Source organism: Hippocampus comes, unplaced genomic scaffold (assembly GCF_001891065.2).
Source record: "Hippocampus comes isolate QL1 unplaced genomic scaffold, H_comes_QL1_v1.1 scaffold187, whole genome shotgun sequence".
Taxonomy (NCBI): domain Eukaryota; kingdom Metazoa; phylum Chordata; class Actinopteri; order Syngnathiformes; family Syngnathidae; genus Hippocampus; species Hippocampus comes.
The window spans coordinates 652,791-674,057 of NW_017828852.1; the positions used below are offsets into that span (position 1 = coordinate 652,791).

Consider the following 21,267-nt stretch of genomic DNA (forward strand, 5'->3'; position numbering starts at 1 on the left):
AAGAGGTGCTCGCAGTCAGGCTTTGGAACTCGGCGCATACATAACACGCACCGCATTATAAGGCGTCCTGTCCATTTTGGAGAAAATTTAGGACTTTTAATGGCGCCTTATAGTCGTGAAAATACGTTACTTATGTAGTTTTTTATTTTTAAATGATTTTGAAAGACGTGATTGGGCTTCGGCACTTGATACACAGCGCCTGAATGAGCAGATGCTAACATACCTAATAACAATAATGCAAAGCCTGCGTGAAGCTAGCCTCTTACCACACGCGGGGGGACATTGTCTATTTTATTTATTATATTTGTTTCAAAATTTTACATTGTGGTGCTACGATTTATATTACACAGTTAATAACTTACCAACAACAGTCGCACAAACAATACTTTTTACGGCACGAACGATTGCAGCGGCGACGGCGGCAGTCTAATCAACAGATGCTAACATATCTAATAACAGAGCAAGACCTGGGTGAAGCTGCTATCTTAGATGGCATATTGACCACACAATAAACGCCATAACAAATCCGTCTTGTACAAATTTGTAACCTTCCAAGTTTTTGAATGATCGCAAGGACTTATCTGGGTTGTGAGACGGGAAACATGAGATAATTGCAGATATATAGGTACTGCAGAAGTCACTGATGGTGTAGCAGTACACTCGCCGGACTTGCATGCGGGAAGCGTGGTATCGGTTCCCACTCAGTGACGGTGGGAACGCGTGTGGGAATAGTTGTTCATCTCTATGTGTGCTCTGAGATTGACTGGTGACCAGTTCAGGTTGTAGTCCGCCTTCAGCTGGGATAGACTCCAGCACCACCGCGACCCTGTACAGCAGCGGTCTCCAACCTTTTTTGCCACACGGACCTGTTTAATGTCAGACAATATTTTCAGGGACCGGTCTTTAAGCCCGGATAAATACAACAAAATAATATGATATGACCTGCATGAAACCTGTGGTATTTTCTAAACATAATAATAAACATGAATCATGACATGAGGAATATCCTATCTGGCCACAACGCTCTGTGGTCACTATGGTAACATTTAAACGTGCCTTAAAATTAAGATACGGCGCAAATACAAAGTGCTTGAAAAATACGACTCACCACGCCGCTTATTATGCAGAATAGGCTCGGTGCGTGGGAATCTCCCGTTGAGATAAATGTGTATTTTAAGTAGGACTCCTGATACTGTCGATTAAATGTAGCCTTCTTTTTCTTGAAAGTCGTAAGCTCCTATGTATCTCTTCTATCTCCTGGCTGGCTCTTTTCCCCTCCCCAAAGAAATTTTCCAAAGACGTTTGTTATTTTACTCATTTTGCTATCTCCTGGGTTTCACTTTAGCGGTAACCTATCACATGGCCGAGAAGCGCACCTTGATGTCATGACGTCATGAGTGACATACTGTCGACGGATGTAACAGAGAATCCAGTAATTTTTCAAAACAAAAAATCTGTCAGATTCCGAAATGAATAAAACGGAAGTCATGTACATTATTTATTCTTTCTATGCGGCCCGATACCAAATGACCCACGGACAGGTACCGGGCCACGGCCCGGGGGTTGAGGACCACTGCTGTACAGGATCAGCCGTGTTGAAATTGGATGGATGAATGGAAAGTGCCGATCCGTCTGGAGCATTCTCCCTTTCTGCCATTGCGATAGTTGGAAAAAAAAAAAGCACCCTTGGTGTTTGATAAATCAGTCCGTATTGTCCAACCTGCCCAGCTTGTGCATGTATCTGATTATGTCCTTGCCATCGAAGTGAGATGTAAATTTATTTGGATGCAATGTTGACGGATAAATGCTATTTTTATCGCTGATCTCCATTGATAGTCCTTGGTGTTGTGCCCGACTACACTGTCAATGTAGTTATGTAAACAAATGCACTTAGCAATAGTCACATGATGTCTGAAGCTTCATTCACCATGGCAGCACAGAACAACCCTGGAGTAAACAAGGTTGTGTTTGCTGTCATGTTTTATTTCGCCGATCCAATCAATTATTTCGCACAAATTATGACACAGCAATTGATTAGTGATTTTGCATTTTTGCAGAATATTGACCGATTTTAAGTGTACAGCATGCAGTGGTGAAAAGGTTGTTTTAATGTGCCGCATCAAGTATTGTGTATTTGTGTTTATTTTGAACAGATATCTGTTATGGAAAACCGTTTTGCCAATTTTGTAGTTTTAAAAGAAAGTGCAATTTATATTTGAGCGTGGCATGACCAATAGATTATCATAAAAGGTAAAATTTCCACATCAGTATTATGTTTTAATTGTCAATCTACTGTGAAGTTGTATTGAAGACAAAAGAAAGTGTCTTATGAGATGTGTTTTATCCATGTAGCCAATTCCAGCTTCGGCCTCCCTGTGTGGAGTTTGCATGTTCTCCCTGTGCATGCGTGGGTTTTCTCCGGGTACTCCGGTTTCCTCCCACATTCCAAAAACATGCGCGGCAGGCTGATTGAACACTCAAAATTGTCCCGAGGTGTGAATGTGAGCGTGGATGGTTGTTCGTCTCTGTGTGGCCTGTGATTGGCTGGCAACCGGTTCAGGGTGTCCCCCGCCTACTGCCTGAAGACAGCTGGGATAGGCTCCAGCACCCCGCGACCATTGTGAGGATAAGCCATTCAGAAAATGGATGGATGGATGGATGGCTTCACACCCATAAAGGGCTTCAAACAAACACGAGGAATATATTTCAGTCTTACACACTGTGTTGGACCCCCTCCCCCGCCCCCCACATCCTTCTTGTAGGTTTTTGTTTATGTACTGTTGCCAGAGTGTTGGATTAGCACATCATGAAAGCATGAAATCACAAGGGTGAGGCATGCAGACTTGCTCTCACTGACCTGTGGTTTCTGCTGAAGCTTCTTTCTTCTTATCATGCCCGCTACTGTCATAGAGATATTTGGAAGGTTCCAAACAGCTGATGGTGGAATGTTTCAGCAGGATCTTAACACGGTTGTTTTGGGGGGGTTTATAGAGTGTCGTCTACATGGAACACATTTACGAACTTAACAAATATTTGTGATTTTCCCACTGGAAAAAAACGGACTTAATAGAGCATAGTGATCGTGAGATTAGATTGTCTGTCACAGTTCTGACGTTGGCGGTGTGAATCTCAGCTCCGGCCACCTTGCATGTCTACAGTATTGCGTTTCTCCACTTCGGGGTACTCTGGTTTGGTACATCTTCATTTGACAAAGACTGTTGTGCGGGAACGAATGGTCAATACTCAACTATTGTCCATCCTGTCCTTTGCAGTCATGTTGTACTGATTTTCGGAGGCTTTTACCCCCCTCCATGCATCCACTAGCCCGCACATGTCATGAAACCCGCCCGCAGGGGAAGACCTCACGGCTTGCGCTCTGCAATATATTTTAAAAAGCAGTTGTAGTGACTCGAGACAGATTTACGAGCGGCAGTAAAAAAAAAGGAAAAAAAAGAAAATAGATGTCAGAGCTCGATAAATCAATCTGCCTCTGTTAACGCTGTTTTCATTGTTGAACAATAATAATAATAATAATAATAATAATAATAATAATAATAATAATAATAATGATAATCAACAGAAGTCCAATTAGGGTCTCAGGCAATAATTGATTTGATTCATTCATCGTTGTAACGAAAAAATATTTTTAGTTTGTCAAATGTGCTCTAAAAGACAGATTAATGGTTAACGAGAAGGAAGACTCAACCTGCCCTAATCCATCACGTATCCTCCACGAGACCGCATAATTCTAAACCTTGTGAATAGCACTTGTACCACTGGCGCTTGGTCATGTTCATCATTAACATGAGGACCATTACATATATTAAAACCAAAAATTATAACTTTGTCATTGTCATCAAAGAACGACATTCTGACGGAGCTGCGGACAATATTTTTGTTATCTTGAATTCAAACTTAACAGCGAGCTAATTGTGTAAAATGAACGTATAGAAAAACAAGGCCACACTATTACTTTTCACTTCAGTACTTGATTCTTTAAGACAAGCAACGTGATTTGGTTTTATTAGATTTTTTTTTTTTTTTTGCGGGGGGATTGATGCTGTGTTGCTTCGGTTCTCCGTGTGGCTATGTGGCACATTTGCAACGCTAATTCGTATAAACGTTGTCAGGCCGCCCAGGTTCCTCTGCCGCATGCTTATCTTAGCTGTTGTTCACTCTCCATAGTGCTATAATTTATGGCCATCATTACAGACGCCATCATCATCACTGCAAATGCTTGATTTCAATCTTCTTGTGGGCAGAACAGAAAAGTGCCATATTGCTCTTTGTGAGCCTTTAATTAAACGGATTTATATAAACATTCATTCTTATTATCAGAATATGTTTGGGGTTTTTTTTTGGCGCAATTTCCCCCCATTCTGGAATATAAACGTGTTCGAACGAAAATGTTCACATTTATTGTTTGACTTGGTTGGCTCTTATGTTTCCCGTAGAAACTGTGCGCTCTTGTTTGACCTTGAAGAAGTTTCAAAATTAGCTTTTCTCCCATGCTCCAATGTTGCATGCATTAAAACTCTCAAACCATCAAGACGCACAAGGGCAAAACCAATTAGATTCTTTTGTTGCGGCCCCGCACGGCCAAGCGGCGGGAGTTTTTTTGTCTCCCTGATGTTTATTTGCCATTCTCCGAATATCTTCTTATTGTTCAACACCCAAGTATTGCTCACTATTTTTTTTAAATATGAATTGGAATGCTATTTTAGTCTTAAATAATACTTGCAGTCCGCTGCCTCTAAATGGTTGAAATGTTTTTCAATAGTGACGGTTAGTCAATTACTTGAAAATGCAGGATGCATTTTTAATTTTAGTCAGAGAGGAGAGAGGTCTTCAAACGAAAAAAAAACATGTATGCGGCACATAGTTGTAAATATTTAACAATTTAGCATGATGTAGTGTTCGTGACACTGAAGTGTTTTGTCACAATGCACCAGAATTTTTAAAAAAGACAAAGATGAACAATAGCAACGTCACAATAACAATTATTTCACATTCAAACGGATATTTTTTAAATAAAAGCGAGTGCGATTGAAGGACTTCCTCTTCCTCTCTATCATAAAACAGACCGTGGAATGATACTGAAGTCTAATAAAGAACAAAGCGACGCGGTCATTTTTTTAAGTAAAATTTTTAATTCCCCGTTTCTTAACCTCCTACTGAAACGTGATCACAGGCGCTCCATTATCGTTTGGATTTTCCATTTTTATCTCAAGGAGCATTCACAAGCAATGCCACGCGAACAGGCGCACACACTGTGGCTCCCCTATCTGTGTCACATTTGCCGAGGTTGCAGAATCTATATTTATCTGTCAGAAATATAACGCCAAGAAAAGGTGCCTCGCCTGCTGCGTGTTAGTGTCGTGGAAAATTAAACTATCCTTTCAAACAAAAAGGGGGGGGGGGAACCCAAGCCACCCACCCCCCACAGCAGAGAGGGGGAGAGAGAGAGAGAGAGAGAGAGAGAGAGAACTTTTGAGGGAGGTGCAATCGTAACGCCGTTTGCTTTCAGGCTATTCCATAGGCTGCAATATAACAAATTTGGACGGGTGTGCGTCTTGCGGGTCGTTGTGGACACAACGTGAGTATTGCGGAAGACAGAGGACCTGCGTTGGGTGGGGGGGCGAAGAAAGCACGCTCCTTCGACGCTGCACTACCCTCGCCTGCATCCATCTCACTGGCTCGTAGGCTTTTTTTAAACACCTTGGTAAATATCCCCCCCCCCCAAAAAAAAAACCCAATAGTGATATTGTTCCTCATCGTGCATGTTGTTATCGTGTTGTTTACACAGCATCCTCCCCTCAACCATCATCATCATCACCACCATCATCATCATAAGCCATTCCGTACAGTCTGAAATCAATGTGAGCCGATGGCTGTTTATATCTTCAGAAGCACTTTTATATTCTTCTCCATCTTCCTCCCATCACTTCCTGTATGCCTCTGCATTCCTCTCTCTGTCCATCCCTCCCTCTCTGCCTTTACCCTCACATCCTCTCTCTCTCTCTCTCTCTTTCTCTCTCTCTCTCTATCTCTCTCTCTCTCCCTCTGCTGTTTCTCCCTGTCAGCCAGCAGCCAGCTACTTCTCTTGATTTATAGTGAAGCTGGGTGTCAGCGTGCGGCCGCGCCTGCCATTGTATGTTTGTTAGGGGTGTGCTGTTGTTTATGGCGTTGCACGCGATAAATCGTGAAGGGATGCTGTGGAGGAAATGACGGCCGATGGAGCGATGATACACTGGAGAGCAGCGGAGATTGGCTCCTCTCTCGGATCTCCAATTCCCCCCCCCCAGCCCCCCTCGATCCTGCTTGTATGCCTTCATTTTGTCCCATGTCTCTCCACACGCGCCGTGCCTTTTGAAAATCTGCACTTGATTAGATCAAAGGGCTTTTTTTTTCTTTTTCTTGGGAGCCGGAGCTCGGTGTTGAATTTCTGTGGTGAGCAATTAAGTGAAAATTAGGTTAAATTTGACGCACGGTGGAAGCCTGGGCTGCCATATACTTCATCACAGCTATGGGAGTCCTGAGCCAGTCCAATTAAGTTACTCTTAAAGATGTACAAAGTCTTCTAACGGCCAACTGGACGCGAGTTTTAATGAATGAAGATACAGAAAATACATTCTGTGCATGACCGAGACCTGCATGTGTAATGTTGTGTTCGTGTGTTAAAAAACGGACCGAAAACAACAATCTCGTGCTTTTTTGTGGCGAAATGAATGTTTACTCCCAAATTTGAAACGAGGCTACACGGGGGATGAGGCTGTTGTCCATTATTCGTGTCGATACTCCGTGTCTCTGCTTTTGCTCAACCCCCTCCCCCACCGTCAATCAAACTATACTCAAATGCGCGAAGAAAAAGAGCAGTTCACGTTTATGTGTGGATTTATTCAATTGCATAGCAAAATGATTGTATTTTTGCATCGTCTCCACTGCAGAGAATCAGAAACAATCGCACAAAACGGGTAGTATCAAGTTGTTTTATTATTGGGAGTTTACAGCGATCGTAATTTCGTATTCGTCATTAAACACATCAGACAGAGCAAATAAAATACAACACAATAATCATGCGGCTGGGATTGCTTTTAGCATTTTGAGAGGATTCCTCGCTATCTATGCCCGCCCCTCCCATCCCATTAGTCTAAACCTCGTTGTAACCGAATTAGAGTCGATCCACAATTTCCCGTCACATATTGATGGGAGCATGAGACACGGCTTTTGAAATTTGTAGTCCTTCTGTCTGCCACCGTGTAAAATACATCTCACGTCATTTGCGAAGAGAGCATTCCGTTTACATGTTATCATTCAATAGCTTACTTGTTTGCTACACGAGTGATGTTGATGAATACAATTATAGGCTATATGAAATATACCAGTGCATTTTTCATTTGTTTATATTTTAGACTCAAGTGCATGCCATATTCCACTTAGAAGCACACACCAGAGTCCGCGGCGCGGCAGCTCACTCGTCTTATCTAATCACTATGTGTGACTGCTTTTAAAGTGTGTTTGGTCTGGATAGATAGTGCCAACTCCGCGTAAAATAGTTCAAATATTTGAAGAAACTTCATCCACCAAACGGCTAAGGGGTTATCAAATCCCTCGCAAGGTCTATCACCATTCACAACTCCTTGCATCCACAAATCACAAGTTCGGGAGTTGGTATAATTGTGATAAACACATGACGGCGACTGAAGTTAAACTAAAAAACGCGTCAGGGCGAAGGTGCATCGTAGTTTGATTATTCCACGGAAGACATGTGATGCGTAAATAATTAGAAATTAATTAGAAATAATTAGAAAGCACTATATATATATATATATATATATATATATATATAGCTAATGTTTTTAAGACTCAAATACAGAAACATTTGCTTGGTGAAATTAATATAAAACAGATAATTCGATCGAAGTACAGAAAGTACAGACCAAAACAAACGGGAAGGATAAAATATCATCAGACTTCGAACCAGTCAAACATAAATCAAGAGAAAACAAGACTCCGTAAATCGCGCTTGGCAAGTGATTCAAGAGTTCGAAGTACACTTAGTAAAAAGTTGACATTTGTTAAAATCCGAATTAACCAGTCTATTTTTTTTCTTTTTAAAAATATATAAGTCTGCATCTTGCTCGATTATTATTGTAATTATTATTATTATTATTATCTTTGTTGGGCTCTCGTTGTGTCTGGGTTTTTTTTTTCCCTGTGGCGGCGGGGGCGAGTCTATACGCGTGGGAAGATAACACACAAAACGTATAAAGACAGATACACTGACAATATCAAGCGCATGTTTCCTTTCCTCTTTTACCCTTTGCGTTTTAGAAGCCGATTTGATCCTATTCCTTAGCATGCAGCTATATCCTTTCAACTTAAATACTTTTTAAAATTGTATTTGGTCAGTCGCTAAATATGAGAGTTCACGACTAGCATAAGAGCATTTTGGTCATTCTTTTAACCCCACCCCCTTCTTATTTTTTTTCCTAGTCCTGGTCGTAAACTCTTCCTCTCTCTCCCTATTTTTCTAAAATTTCGTATTTAACTGCATTGCATCTTTACTCTGAAAGTGCTATTTTAAGTGCACGCTGGAGGAGCACGGCAATAATTTCTTCAAGGTGCACAGCTATGCCCCCCCCCCTCTCGCCACCACCTTGTTCCACTGTTGATTGCTCTCAGTTTGACGCCATGTAATATCCAACATCTGGGCCGCGTGCAGGCAGGACAGACAGGCAGGTCAAAACGAACCTCACTGACCCCCATAGCCCACCTCAACCAGACTGCCCTATTGGATAGGGACAAGAACCAGAATCCCCCTCCTTTCACCCCGACTGCTTAGGCATCTCGTGGCTCTCAGTCAGCTCCTTGGTTCAGGAACAGTTCACTCAGTCAATTCGCTACATCTCGCACATAGGCAAAGTCGGAACCGAAGGGTCCAAAACACCGCAGGAAATGTGAAGGAAGAGAAGCAGGTTAGTAGCAATTTGCTGAACCGTAGCCTATGTGCAATAGCCAAGAAGTGGATGATATTGTCAGAAAAAAATCTTACAGAATATATAACGAGTAGGGGTAGTCGTTTTATTTTAGCAGACCCAGTCTTAATCACATTTTGTCTCGTTGGTGCACAAATGCTTTGGGAATAAGAAGCGATGTAATCTCCCCGCAACGCAGTGCAGGAAGAGAACGCAGAGAGAGCGCCTGCGCGCCTTTTTTTTTTTTTTTTTCGGGGAGCAGAAAAAGGGGCCCAGACTTAGCAGACCACATCTGCCTTTGAACGATTGGGAATAATAGCCATGCCAGCCAGCAGCGTGAGCATTGAAATACGCACTGAAAATCCATCCACGCTTTCCCCAAAGAGAACACCGTGCTCTCTTTTCTTTCAAATTGTCCTCAGAGTAGACTTGATCCGAGGGAACCATCACCTCACGGAAAGCAAATCCAGGTAAGTTGTGCTCACACGCGTGTGCGTTTTGCATGCTCGGTCATTACACTGCCGGTGTGGATTTCCGAAGCATGCCGATCCCACGCGCGCTGTCACCAAATGTGCTGCGTGACAGTGTTCCTCTGGAGCTCACCGAGACGTCCACGCGTCGTCCCCACGTGTAAGCGCCACTAGTGGACAAAAACTTGATTCCCTCGATGAAGACAGATGCCCCACGATCGGTAACAAACAGTCAGCAGCCTCGCTATTCTCTCTCTCTCTCTCTCTCTCTCTCTCTCTCTCTCTCTCTCTCTCTCTCTCTCTCTCTCTCTACCCCCCCACCCCCAACCCCATAAAAAGAGGAAGGAGAAAGAGAGCGAGAGAGAAAGACCAGGGGAGAGGAGGAAGAAAGAGAATGTGTGTGATGCATTAAATGGGACCTGGCAGCCAGGTGTAAGGGGAACAAAAAAAGATTTCTCACCGCACAATGATTTATGATGGTGTGAAAAGATTGTTTACTCTTAACTTGCACCACACTCTTGTCTTCCGTTTGTCTCCCCCCTCTGTCCATCCTCAAATTTCAGCAATGTGCTTCCAAGTGTGAAGGGGTCACAAGTTCGACCGTTGCAAGATTTTAGGGGCTCTTATGCGTGGCATAACAATTGCAGTTTATAGCTTTATAGTTCTTGTTGGTTTTGGACACTTCGGTCGAAACATCTTGATCAGTTGCAATATATGGGCGTCATACATTTGGAAGGTAAACTATTCAAAATAATGCGGCGGTGTGTGAAATAGGACAGGCACCATTGACCTCACAGAGACCTTGTAGCAGTTTTCTCCCGCTTTTACTGTGACGATATCGCTGGCCCATCTGCCAGCGGGCCTCATGACTTGATCACATTACAATTTTGTTGTTTCAATTTTAGGAAAACGCTGGTGGAAATACATTGCAGTTATGAATATGTATTGTGTATTGTAATGTGAATTATATGACCGATACATCAATCTATCAGTCATATCATGTTAATGGTAATATAATTAAGTGAGAAATTCATAGCGCTACTGTAGTTTCAAACATGTTGTATCGAGACTTATGGACAATCTTAGCTTTTAGTTTAGTCTTCACTCGATGTGATGTTTCTTCAGAAGACAGCAGCCGCAACACTCCAAACCGCCAGCTTGATGATTTACTTGAGTGAGGCTACAGTGTTCAGGATGGGAAACCAGATGCACTTAACAGAATGCTGTTTCTGTGCTAGCGCATTAACCCCTTTGGCTGATCACACATATAGTCCTCGCCGAGCCAGTTATAGGCACAACCAACCATAAAGTGCAATAAACTCACAAAAATGTTTTGATCAAATTATTGTTTTTATTACTATTAGAAATTACACAGCATTCCTTTTAATTGAATATCCTGTTCATACGAGCAGATTGGCTCATTGCAAACTTAATGTCGGTAACTATTATATATGCTCTGCTGCTGCATTCTTCACATGATCGGTGAATCGGAAACTTCACATGTTCTGCAAGACCATGTTTAACCCCCACCCTAACTCCTCCTAAAACCCCCAAAACACTCATTCTCTTTCTATCTTTCTCCATCTCTTTCATCTCCCCCCCCCGATGTCAAGGCTTGCTTTGAGTTTGAGGTTAAAGATTAGCACCTCAGATAAAGATTAACTCTTCGTCAATGGAAGGTGCTGATGGGTTGAATATCCGACCCGGGATTGTTGGCGAGTTGTGCGCTTGCCTACAGCAAAAGTAGTTTGAAATTCATGGTGGTAAACAGATTGCTCATTCTAAGGTGCAATAGAAACATCCTTGGAGTGGAAAATGCAACTTGGGTCACCATCTGAGTTGAGGAGTTGTTTTACTTCATCTAAAATGAGTTGAAATGATTCAATATGCAAAAATGTAGTTGGTGACACATGGGGCTCTATTTCCATAGACGGTGTATGTGTAAATGTTGGCTTGCTGTGGCGCTTTGCCAATTTGGCAGAAAACTGTGCGCCATGCTGGGTGCAAAGATATGTCTTCAAAAATTAAGTCGACGAGATACGCCTACATTGGACCGAGTCTCAATAATGGCAAAGGTAGTTTAACGAGGTTTTGGTGAATTTGATTGGGGCACAGGCAGACAGATTCTAAGGTCCATGGACATGTGGTTGTCAGGCGTATTTCATTCATGAACAAGCAGGTATCAAAACTGACAAATCAATGTCAAATCAATTCACTGAACACATTATTATTATTCGGTACCTGCTTACGTTGTCTGCAGTGACACCGGCTAAGAGCGCTGACAATGCGCTTGCCACGCACATATTGTAGCATCCTTTTCCGCACTCTGTGTGCAAGTTGAGAGTGTGCCACATGTAAAGAGAATGTGAGGAGCCCCTTTGATTGGTGGGGAATGAGGCCAGCTATTGTCAGGCCCACAAAAAAAAAAGAAAAGAAAAAAAACTCATCTTGCTAACATCACATGAACCGTGATTGCTTCTTACCGGAACCCTGAGCACGTGTGATGTCATTATCAGTTGACAGCAAGTGGCAAAACGCATTTTAAAGGTGTTAAATGTACATGAAAAATAATGGGGTTATCACTTTCATTATAGACAAAATAATAACTTTTTACTTCTGAAAATGGCTAAGTAAATTAAGTATACCTTTAATTGAGCTGTTTTGTGCAAGTATGCTAAATGGCCAACACTTGGTCTGACATGCCTCAGGGCAGATTTACACTGCACCGTGCTAGATTTGCGCCTGTCACAAAAATAGCCTTAGTTTTTTGCTAAACATGTGCGAATGCCATATTCTAGACGACTAGGAAGGAGTAAATACGTAACATGGAACTTCTGAGTAAAAACATTGCTCAAGACTGTGACAAACGTGTTTAGCATTAGTGGGGTATATTATGTGTTTGAAGATGCTGAGCATGTATCTGCTGAAAGCAAAAGTTTTTTTTTTGTTGGTCCCTTCATTCACTTTGAGGTTTGACCAAATTATGCCATTTAGTCTGTTTGGCTTTAACAATTGAACTTCACAAGTTCCCTTGGATTACGTACCAATAACCCAAAATTATAGTAGGCTAAACATAATCTTTTAATGCGTGTTTGCATCCACAATGGGCACTGCCATTGTTGTGTGACGTGAAATTTATCTCGGTGAAGTCGAGTCTGAAAGATGACATTTTCTCAAACACGCTTCAATTCACGTGCTGATTTTTCAAGTTGCCTGTCATGTGTTGCCATACAATTTGCATTTGTTATGACACAAGTTTCCTGATCAGTAGTCTCATAGCTACATCCCACATTAGATTTTGTAACAGCATAATTTCACAAAATGTGTATATATTTCGAGATAGAAATTTATCAGAATGATGTGTCTCTATTAATCACAAACAGCAGGTATCAAGTAATGGAAAGATTGGAATAGCATACTAATGCAAGAGCAACAAACTATACAGCTTTGAGTTACAACCAAAAATGTAGTGGAGCAAACTGACAGAAGGAGTGATGTGAAAGCAGTGTTGAAATTTGCGCTTTTGTGTCATCTGCCTGCAGGAGGAAGAAGGAAGGAGATAGAAATGTATCACAATGCGAGGCTTGTCGTCGCTTCCCATTTAGTGTGTCAGTGTGTCTAGTCAGAGTGATGCTGCATGACTGTTCAACCTCATTAAACTTGAACAAAATTTTCAAATGGACTTGATGAGAAATGTTGCTTTGGAGGAGGAAGTGTATACACTGACTTAACTTGTGGTCGCTTAATAAATAGTTATCGGTAGCCCAATATAATTATGTCAAGGTGGATCATTACGTCTTTTTCAAATGTAATAAAAAATATAGGAAATTAAAGGAAGGCTTTTTTTATTTACTATTAATGCTAGTAATTAATTCGTTTAGGTTGGAGAAACACATCAGAGCTGAAAAATACACCAATATAATGATATATTTCCCTTTTACGAAAACATTTTCAACATACGAGTAGTTTAGGATGGGTCCAACTAACGCATGCACGTATGCAAACTAACTGCTGGACAATCGACACAAATTGGGCAACGAAGAGGACACGCACGCACAAAAAAGCCATAAAGCATGGCAAGCATTTCCAAGTGGTCGACCAGATATACGGCTTCATTCTTTCAGGGTTGACGTTACATGCTGCGTGTGTATATCATTGTGCAACCCGATACGTCCTGCGATAGTTATCTAGTGACGTGTTTAATGAACATGGCGGGTAGTTATTTTTAAATCGCTTTTAAAGTTATTTAATGTCCATAAAAAAAAGAATGAGATTATCGAATTAATTATACGCAAAAAATTAACTTTTAACAAATACCGCAAATGGCGTACATAGGGGAAGTATCCCTTTTTCGGGAAATAATTAAATCCAGTCAAGCTATTCGATAAAACAACAACTCCTTCAATCGTTCAATATTTCGTGCTACGGGAAAAATGTGATTACACAACATACCGGATCGGTTTTAGATAGAACGTACATAGGAAAAGCTTGCTGGAAAAATAAAATGACGCCAGATTAGCTATAAAAGTTGCTAAACAGTTACTTTACGAATAACATCTATTCAAATGTGTTTTTTTGAACAGGCATACAAAAGCCTTGGTGCCCTATTCTGCTTAAATGTTGGCTCATCAGCTATTCCGTGATTGCGGAGGCGGCCTCCTTATATCCTTTGTCTCGGCCTACATGCTGGCTAGCTAAGGTAGTCGGGTCTCCATCATTCTCTGGACAACTTTTGACTTCTCCACTCGCACATGCGGCTCGCTTCGTGTCTCCAAGTCTGTGTCGTACCAGAAGGGCTAAGTGTGGGGACACACTGTGAGGAAAGCTCGGCTGATGATGCGATGGAGATGGACGACAGCCAGAGCTGTGCGTGAGTGCACGGGCGGAAACAATAAATAACTTTTAGGTGGAGGTAGGGACTTGCAGAAGTGGTTATAGAGTGGTGCTGGTACCATGAAGGTAGGAAAAGCCTCGCTTTTGATTTATCACTTTTGGAAACAATGTCAGCAGCCAAATTCCAGGCGGATCGGAACCGTCATTTTATCCCATCACTTACATTTGCAATGCAAAATCACAGCGTAGACAATCCTGTACAAATAATAAACATTCGTACAAAATTAACACCAAAATGATCGATTTTCACCGAGTTGGACCACCACGAGGCGTTACAAAAACGAGGAGAACGTAAATTTGCCCGCTCGTTTATGCCTCGAGCCCCAAGAATGGTGACGTTATTTATGGCCTCTGTGGATGCGTATCTGCTTGGAAGCAGCTGGACCACCCTGCCCGAAGCTGATATCTCCACATCAAAGACGGCTGTTGGTTAGAAAGGCTGACTGGGATTGAGAAATAATTCTAAATCACTGTTGTTATTATTTTATTTTTATTTATTTATTTTTCCAATATAGAATGTTTTGACAAAACGAATTGAAATATATATATATATATAACATGCATTTTCGAGGAGACATTTTTAAACATGCGTCATTTGTTTCATGTAATTAATACAACGTTCACAATCAATAAAGTCCACTTCAGTACTGAGTGCAGCAATATGTGCTCATGTTGCTTCGTTCCGGGATATGACAGTGGGCAATCGTTTAAGGTCAGGATATCTGTCCATTAGAGTACGCAAGGTTTTTGTTCTCTATTGGATTTGCAAGACCTTATGATGCCATATTTTTCCCCCCTTCCTCTATTTCGCCATTCTCTGCCTCCAACACCAGGAGATCTTAGGAGATTTGTGGAGGCTGCCCTTTTCCATCGACACACCAGGACATAGAAGAAACTCTCTCGGTGAGTTTCACGCTGTATTTTTATCTTTTTTTTTCTCAAAGTTCATCACTTGGGACTATAAATGTGTGCGTGTATGTGAGCCATAAGTGATTCGGAGAGAGATTTCGATTTGCGGGATGACTGGATGTTGAAAATGGAAAAAAAAAAAAAAAATCAAATGTAAATATGTCTTTTTTAATTTATTCATATATATATATATATATATATATATATATATGTTAAAGCGACTTCAGACATTAATAGCTCCCAATTGCAAGATATGATTTATGTAAATATAGAAACTATGAAATAAGTAATATAATACAGTACATAAAGATATCCAGATTCAATGTTTGCATTCGTACATTCAAAGAGGTTAAATTTTATAATGGCTTGTGCGGATACATAAGCGTGACATAAATACAACAGGAAACAAGCGAGCTCGTGTGTACATCAGTTGACTAATAAAACAGACCCTTGTAACCACTGTAAAAGCATGAATTGTATTCCAGCAGTAACCGACATGAAAAATGACGTTTCAGCACTGGGATCATAACTTCACTCAAATAGGAACTCAATAAACTATTATTGTGCTATAGCAAGCCAAATTTGAACGGGGTATTTTGGCATTTATAGCCCTTTCAATCGATGTACATTCAAAAGTTTTTAAAATCACATCTCGATGCATCTCCTTGTGTGAGGTCTTGAGAGAAAAAAAAACAATCCTTAGGCAATCTGAAATGTTGGATCCGCCTCTCTAACATTGCATTATCCAAGAAAAATACAAAAATCAAGCGCCATTCTTCGCAATCAGTGGTGCGACTTCACAATGGCGCGCAAGTAAATCCCCTCGGGGTGCACGTCTCTCCCCCACGCTGTTGCGCGTTGTAGAAAAAAAAAACGCTGATTATACGTTTGGTTAATGAGTAACGTGGTCTTAGCAGATCCCTGACACAAAAGACTGCGTTGAATAAAAACGTTGCAGACTTGCACATTTTCGGCTCCCACCTTTTTTCACCTACACGGAGCTCATCCTCACTTTTTAACAGCCAACAACGAATGTGATCTGCTTTTAACTCGCTCTACATTTACACACGCACGCGCAAGCGAGAGATCTCATAAATCTTACGTTAGTCCAAACGCCCTGCATGATAAAAAAGAGAGCGAGAGGGAGCGATAGAGAGCGCGAGAGAGAGGGGGAGAGAAAGACAGAGAGAGAGAGAGAGAGAGAGAGAGAGAGGGGAATTGAAAAGAAACCACGTAGTGGAGTCTGAGGCTGAGCAGACTGTGAGATTCTCTTAGCAGCGAATGCTAACTGCTATATTCTGTAGCAAGGTGTGGTTGTCCTTATTTTTGAACTCATTCGTTTTGGCGCTGTTATCTTTGAAATTTGATTCAAAACTTTGTCCACACTTTTACTAATTGTACTGTAGAAGAGGATATTGTGCCCACTCACTGATGGCCTGAATGTGAGTGTAAACGTTTGTTTGCCTCTATATATGTGCCGTGTGTGTACTGGCGACCAATCCCGGGTGTAGTCTTTTCTTCCAATGTCAATTGGGATCGGTTCCATCTCCACACGATCCTGAACATATTCAGCATTATAGAAAATGGATAGATGGATAAAGAGGTGGATGGACGAACGATGGGACGGGTGGACGGATGGACAAACGGATTATAAACATTGAATATTAGAAATGAAAATGAATGAAGTGCACACTCTCCAAAAGTGCGAGAGGAAGAGTGTTCCTGTAAACCCTCGAGTGCTTTTTTTATTGCTTCCAAGTCACCAAACACGAGCAAATAAATCACCACAAACAACTTCACAATAACCACAGCTACATTCCAATGTCACGTGATTGCTCAAACCAAAACATAGATAATACCACACAACATTAAGGCCATTTGTGATTCAATACACACACTGTATCTCAAAATTCGGATTTGCAGTAGTTTCCAGTGGCATACAACATACGATTAATTTATTAGTAACTTTGCCTGTACGTGTGCATACAACAACCAAAAAGTCACATTCAATGTCAATCAAAACGGACTGTCATTATCCCGATTTAAGGAGAAGTCAAGTCATTTTTTAAACTACGTTCTATGCACCCCAGCTAGTCTTAAACGCCACATCCCGATTAAACTTAATATTGCGTTTGTGGAATGAAGACGACACCCCCTTTCTGAGTTTGGTGACGTGGCTTTTACTGAGCCATGATTGGTTGTTACTTCTGATGCCGTGAACTGTGATGTCATTTTCAGTCAAAAGCAAGTGTCAAAATGGCCGCCCCCTTAGATAACTAAAACAGGTGGATTTTGCCGCTTAATTCATATTCCATAGCACATTAATAATCACAATACCGTGTTTGGATTGGGGCCACGTAAAACGTCAAGGTTTTTTGACTCGATTTCCCCTGCAAGGATGCGCTAGCCCTTATAGCAACCATTTGTGTACAATAAATGGATATGGATGCTCAGCAACACAAGTGTAGTGTGTAAATGTCATTTTCTCAGCGTATGTAGATGTTGCGTCATATGGCGTAAGTATGCCATTGATTCGTTATTTTGACTATTTGCTAGAAAAAAAGTAAAAAGAAATTCAGATAATACATCAATTCAAATGACGGTTGAAATGCGATAATATGGCAGTTGGACGACAGCTCATGCGTGTCTTAAACGTATTTAATTAGATGGCGTTATTCTATAGCATGACTAACTGCGTAGATTTTAAAAAGATGAACGCGTTCCTAATTCTTTGTTTCCCCAACAAATGCCTTTGTTGCATTCACAGACCAGTTTAAAAAAGGCGTTGTGCAAACAATCTTTACCCGCAAGCAATATTTTTTAAATTAATATTCAGAGAAGTAATTATTACCGCTGAATGTTTATTCATTCGAGCCTTAAAGTTGCGTGTCCACGTGGTATTGTCACGGGATGCGAAATCTGTCGTCGTTCTTGTAACCAGATGAAATGACATGATATTTTGCGAGGGTATGAATTCACATTTTGTTTGAGCGAAGTTGATCTATACGGTGGGGACTTGGAGATATACCATGCATATTCATAGATTGATCTCAGAAATACGCGCTCCTAACCGAGGGTCAACAAAAATATATTGATAACTTAATGGGGTAAATAACCACTATAGCGCGATCCTAGCCTTTTTCTGTAAGCGTCAATCTGGAGCACAGATCCAAGATCTTCGTGTAGTGAGATATGGAGGATACAGAAGAAAGAAAGCCAGACGACGACGAAAAATCATGATAGATGAATCATTAACGGTCTCCTAATTTGTGTTGCTCTGGGACTATCTGTGTTGGGAGGTCCGATGCGCGATACATACTGAAAAAGAAAGACATTTGAAGCCATTGTTATCAACCAGCAGCGGTGCAAGCAGGCAGGCAGGCAGGCTGGTAGTGGAGTGGAGGGGAGGCAGCAGGCGAGCTCCCGGTAAGATCGTTCAGCTTGTGAGCTAGCTATAGCCTGTCGGGAGGCTATCAGACCCCGTCCGCATATTCCACCTGTATACCGACCCCCTTCCATCACGGAAGTCTTGAATTTGTCCACCTCTCTCATCCGCTACCCGTTCATGTCACACGGCGTCCGCCTTGCCGCCGTCCGCGGCCGCTGGCGCCAGGAGGTGGTGGTGGTGCTGTGGCGGCGGTGGTGGCGGCTGCAAACAGACGCCCGCTAGGCGAGAAAACATAGCGGCAGCCTGCGCAGAAAATACAGGAGGACCGGGAAACGCCAGGATTCTTCCTTCATTTCATTATTTTTAAATGATTAATGAGATGTCTCAGTGACGACTCACCTGCGATGCGATCTTGCTGGGTCCTGTCGAGATTGTACCGGGACCGCCGGTGCTAATAAAGGTAAGCATGCCCCCACCAGCGGGCAGGCCAGGCGCTAATGCACGAGCTTGAACAACAGAACAGAAGAAATATCATGTGTTTACGCATCGTGCAGTTTTGGGGCTGGCTCGTTATTTATGACTCGCGTGACTTCCAATGCTGGTTCAACAAGAGTTCACTATGCTTTAAAGTTCACTATGCTTTAAACTGTCTAATAGAGCACCCTCCCCCTCACCTCCGACCCCCTCCCCTCCACCTTATTCGGCATGCCCTTTCGTTCTCTTTTTCCTATTTATCATCCATTCCCTGACTTCATGCGACGTTATTTATTTATCTATTTATTTATTGCTTTGTTTATTTATGTTAAAGAAATAAACAAAAGCTGACACTTTCGATTCATATAACGTCTCTTCTTTTTTTCAAGGTTCCTCGTGATTTATTTATCCATCAATTTATTTATTTATGTATTTATTTGTGCTTGCTTGGGTGTTCCCCCCAAAATGTGTTTCTTTTAACTGTGATTTACGGCACGTCAATAGCATACACCACATGACCACAACACCGATCGGCGTGTTGTTTACGTACGAAATAGAGTTACCCCCGTTTTTGTAATATTTTATACGCATTTCCTATTGTTAAAAATATATATATATCGGATTCCTGTCTCCCAGCTGGCACGATGCGTCACGGCAGGCGCCATTTGTAATTTTATATCACAGGATGAAGCAGTCACTGGAAACCAAGGGCCGACCTCTCCCTCCGTTTCTCTCTCTCTTGTTTTTGTTGGGGTGCCTGTCTCACTTGGAGTGCATTATTCGGAGGAGACGTCGAAGAAAGTTGTTTATTGTAAGAAGCTGTAGCCCTTACAAGCCACGGGGGCAGACATTACGTGGCCTGTTTTAATCGCGAAACAGCTATGATTCAATAACCTAATCCTCCTACCCTCACTGCCATGGTCTCGCTCTCTTCTTTTTTCTCCTCTAGTTTGCTTGCGACTATTCCTCAGAGTAAGTAATTAGGATTCCAGCTTGTCTAGCGGAAGATAAATGGCTGACATGTGTGACGTGCTGAGAGCTGGAGTGGAGCTGGACTGTGTCATCTCCGAGAAATAAAAAACATAAAAATAATGATAATTTCAAAACATGTGTGAGGTTTAAACATGTGGGAAAACGCATTCCTTAATTTAGTTTGATTATGTTCCACATAATTTTGTATTCTAGGTAGATAAAGATTACTTCCCTCTTTGTTTCTTAGTTTAAATATAGGCAATTTATTTAAATCCGAATTATTTACTGTACGTTTTTTTTTGGACAGAAAATGTGTCACGTGCCAAAACGAATGGCTATTAGCAACAGAGCCATTGTTATGAAACATGACTCGCATTTGAAGCATAATACATGCGGTTTCTCTATTATTCCGTGAGAAGAAAGACGAGCATCCTTAAAATACTTCCGTCCGTTAAAATGTTAAGGTCCAGGGGCGGAACAAATGCCAGGTGTTCTCACATGTTATCTATCTATCTATCTATCTATCTATCTATCTATCTATCTATCTATCTATCTATCAATGAATGCATGACCACATTTACTTTCAGTTTTGTTTAAGTGTGACAATGACAGCCTTTAAATTAGCAACAACCAGCCAAGAGTCAAGCCTCAAATCTAATACTACACTGACAGAAATGGCTACCTGCATTAGTCACCTTAAAACACAGCCTACAGAGTGACCAATTTCCCTCAGATGTTTCAAAAAAATGTCTCGGTCATTATGACTGACAACAGAGATGCTGGGATATACCTTACTTAAAACACATACACATGCGCACGCACGCACGCACAACTGTATTTGCAAACACTGAAACAGTGCAAGGAAATGCGTCTATAGCAAATAATTTGTCTCATATTAGGTGATAAAAAACACAGGGATTGTTTATTTGAATGTAACAGCTAATTATGCAATTATTAGTTTTCATGTACTTGCTAATGTTATTACAATATTATTTCACAAACACTGTACTCCATTTTCCTCCTTGCGCATTCATTACTGCCACCCTGTTTTGAACTTTTAGTCGCAGCCTACATACAGTACGTGTGTGGATGTCTTTCTTTGACGTGTGTGCGTGTGTGTGTGTGTGTGTGTGCGTGTGTGTGTGTGTGTGTGTGTGTGTGTGTGTGTGTGTGTGTGTGTGTG

The 21,267-nt window shown here is 41.5% G+C and overlaps 1 protein-coding gene across 7 annotated transcripts in view; it reads left to right on the top strand.

Annotated features, from left to right (window-relative positions):
* Window positions 1-21,267, top strand: part of hoxb3a (homeobox B3a) — a 77,537-nt gene that overhangs the window by 48,619 nt on the left and 7,651 nt on the right. For 5 of the 7 annotated variants that reach the window (XM_019858611.1, XM_019858609.1, XM_019858615.1 and 2 more), the window contains exon 4: window positions 15,175-15,244. The gene's annotated coding sequence lies outside the window, so the exon portion shown is untranslated. Of the gene's footprint in view, window positions 1-8,496; window positions 9,449-15,174; window positions 15,245-18,654; window positions 19,099-21,267 lie in introns of those variants that run through there. The other 2 variants (XM_019858613.1, XM_019858614.1) reach the window with 2 other exon arrangements.